Here is a 3,674-nt window from a genome sequence, read left to right as displayed (position 1 = left end):
TTATCATGTCATCTGTGTATAGTGACAGTTTCACAACCTCTTAGTCAATTTATTCTTCTTGTTGTCAGGTGCTGTCAAGTCTAGTATGACTCAAAGCGACCCTATGAGCAAAAGATCAGAGCCCTGTTCTATCCTGCACTATCCTCATACTTCCTGACACACAAGAGACCATTACAGCAGTCACCGTGTCAGTCTACCTGGTTGAGAATCTTCTTTTCCTTCACCAACCTTCCACGCTTCCCATCATCATGTTCTTCTCCAAGAAATAGCTGCTCCTAGCAATATGTCCATGTAAGTAAGGAGAAGCCTTTTCATTCTTGCCTCCAAAGAGCACTGTAGCTGCACTTTCTTCAAGACATAGCTGTTTGTTCTTTTGACCATCCATGGGATGTTCAGTGCTCTTCTGCAACACCACAGCTCAAAGGCTTCAATTCTTTTGCTGTTATCCTTATTTATTATCCATGTCTTGGATGTATAGCTAGGAATTGGAAAGATTATTGCCTGAATCAGATGAAACTTAGTCTTCAAATTGATATCATTACTCCTCAATAATTTGGAGAGGTCCCCAAGTACAGATTTTCCCAGTGCGGTGTGTCTCCATATTTCCTGATTGCTGGTACCAAAGATGTTAATTGTGCATCTAAAACAAGGTGAAGCTATTGACAGTTTCAGTCTCTCCATCCATCATGACACTGCCTCTCAGTCCAGTGGTGAGAATCTTTGTTTTCTTGACATTGAGATGCAATTAATTCCAAAGGCAGCATTCCTTGATCTTCTGCAATAAGTGCTTCAATCCGTCCTCTCTTTTAGCAAGCACAGTTGTGTTATCTGCATAATGCAAGTTATTGATGAGTCTCTCTAATCCTGAAGCCGCATTCCTCCTCTTACTGTCCAGCTTCTCCAATAATTTGCTCAGCATACAGATTGAATAAATATGGAAACAGAATACAACCTGGTGCACTCCCTTCCCAATTCCAAACCATGCAGTGCTTCCCTGCTCCATTGGCACAACAATCTCCTTGTCCAGTGCTCGCTTCGGCAGCACATATACTAAAATTGGAACGATACAGAGAAGATTAGCATGGCCCCTGCGCAAGGATGACACGCAAATTCGTGAAGCGTTCCATATTTTCGACCCTGAAATAAACCAGTCTCTAACGAAGGCTAACTCCTAACTCCTTTCACCTACAAATTTCGTCTTTGGATACAAAGCTAAGTGGATAGTCCTTACCGAGGGACTGTTTCAAAAGAGGCAGGGAGAAGAAGAGAAAAGGGAAAAAAAAAACAAAAAAAACACAAACAAACAAAAAAACAATCTCCTTGTCCAGGAATAGGTTCTGAATGAGCACAATCAATCCCATTCTTCTCAAAATCAGCTGAAATTAAAAAAGGGTTTTTTTTTAATAAGCCAGTAATGGTCAAACAAGGCTTGTTTAGCTTACATTATGAGTGTCCTTGATTTATTTTGTCCTCTTGCTAATTTCTAGTTTTATAGAATTGTGGTCTGAGAAGATACTTTTTATTATTTCATTTTTTTTAAAAAATTGCTGAGGCTTGCTTTTTGTCCTAATATATAGTCAGTTCTGGAGAAGGCACTTGAGAAGAAAGTAAATTGTGTCTTGATGATTGATTGATTGATTGATTGATTGCCATCGAGTTGAGGTTGACTCATAGTTACTCTACGACCAAAAGATCTAATGACTTTTCATAGCTATCATTGTTTCTCCAAGTTCATAGAGTTTGCAGAGATATGTGGCTTAGGAAGTGGATGCTACTCCTACTCCCAAACCTGTTTTACAACTGAGAGCTCCATCAAACACTGTCCACATTGGGAAACTATTATGTTTTTTTATACCCCCATGGCACAAGGTTCAGCATCATAGCAAATCCAGATAATTTTATACAGGACATTGACAAAGAATGATGTGCAAAGTGGAAAAATGTTCCTCCAGATACAACAGCACTAGTCTCATTTAGCAGTGGTTAAGTGCTGTCAAATCAAATACGACTCAGAGTAAGCTTTGCACAAAAGATCTGTACTCTGTTCTATGATTAACATCATTTCTGTACAGATCTAAGAGAGTTTGTAGAGTTTCCAGAGGCATCTAGTTTAGGAAGTGGATGCTACTCCTGCTTCCCAACATGAATCAATCTGAAAGCTCATCCAAACATTGTATATAATGGGTAACCATTATGGTGTTTGACAAGACTATGGAACAGTGTTCAGCATCACTGCAATTCCGAATTGTCAGCACAGCAAATATACAAATGATTGTTGTGTCTTTTAAAGAATATGAATTCTAAAATTAATAAATTTGGCCCCAAAGCCTAAAGCCACACTTTCAAGCAGGCCTTCGCCCTAAATCTAAGTCTGAAGTGCCACCCATTTATTTCTGAGGGGGAAAAAGAATATTAACACACGACAAACACCTACAGAACAAAATATTTAGTTGGAAAGACATCTAACCTTGTAATTTTGCTTCAATTTCATCTTTGTTCAATCCACACACAAACCTGAATACAATGTCAAAAATTTTTAAAATAAAATGTGATAAATTTAATTTCTCTTAATAGATTTAGTTTATACACAATAATAATTTTATTAAATGTGATATTGGAAAAAAAGTGTTTCACAAATTCAAACAAAACCTTAATACTTATAGAAAATTACTACAGTTGTAAAATCCTTTCAATATTGACTGTATTTTATTTATTTTATTGTATAACAGTGGCAAAAATAATTGAATTTTGAAAAGTCTGCATAGAATTAATTCCTAATGGCTTGCACATAAAATTTTCTATCAAGTAGTTAATATTTTAATAGATTTTGATTATAAAATAGATGTTCATAGACAAATATCTAGTTGGATGAAATACCCTGAATAAGTCTAGGAGGCCAAGTTGGCTAATTGTATAGTTTAATTCTTTAGTGTATTTACCAAGGAATTTTTAGTTGACCTGCCCTTTGGTGAGAATGGTATGTTGAAGTCCCCTACTACTATGTAGTATTGTTGATTTTTAAAAATTTAACTGTTGTGTTTTTTTTTTTAATTTTTTATTATAAATTTTAATGAAAATTTACAGAGACTTTGGATTTCCATTCATTATTGCACTTTTCTCCCCTCCCAACCCTCCCCCACAGTACACTAGCCTCTTGGAAAAGTAAATGAAAAATTCTTTCATTGTTCTACAATCCCTCCCCCCAGGTGCACTCCACTATGCAGCCTTTGCTCTGAACTCCCGTCATGACAAAAATACCTAATCACATATCCCTTTTAAACAGTTTTCTCCCTTCTCTGTTTCAACGCAGTATACATTATTCATCCCATCTTTCTCAGCCTCCCCCCAACCCGGATGTCCCGCCTGTTTTACAACAGTGGCACCATGAAGTATTTGTCCTTTTATGTCTGAGACACTTCACTCAGCATAATGTCCTCCAGGGTCACCCATTTTGAATAATATTGCATCAAGTTCCTTCTTTTTCAATGCAGCGTAGTATTCCATTGTGTGAATATACCACAGCTTCTCTATTCATTCGTTTGTTGATGGGCACTTAAGTTGTTTCCAACTACTTGCTACTGTGAACAAAGCTATGATAAACATGGGTGTGCATCTATCTTCTGCTTTGGTGGCAGTTATGGTCTCTTTGGGGTATATTCTCAGTAGTGGAATTG

The sequence above is a fragment of the Elephantulus edwardii genome, unplaced genomic scaffold (assembly GCF_000299155.1).
Source record: "Elephantulus edwardii isolate Elephantulus edwardi_28Jun2011 unplaced genomic scaffold, EleEdw1.0 scaffold00012, whole genome shotgun sequence".
Lineage (NCBI taxonomy): Eukaryota > Metazoa > Chordata > Mammalia > Macroscelidea > Macroscelididae > Elephantulus > Elephantulus edwardii.
Note: the sequence above shows the minus strand (reverse complement) of the source record.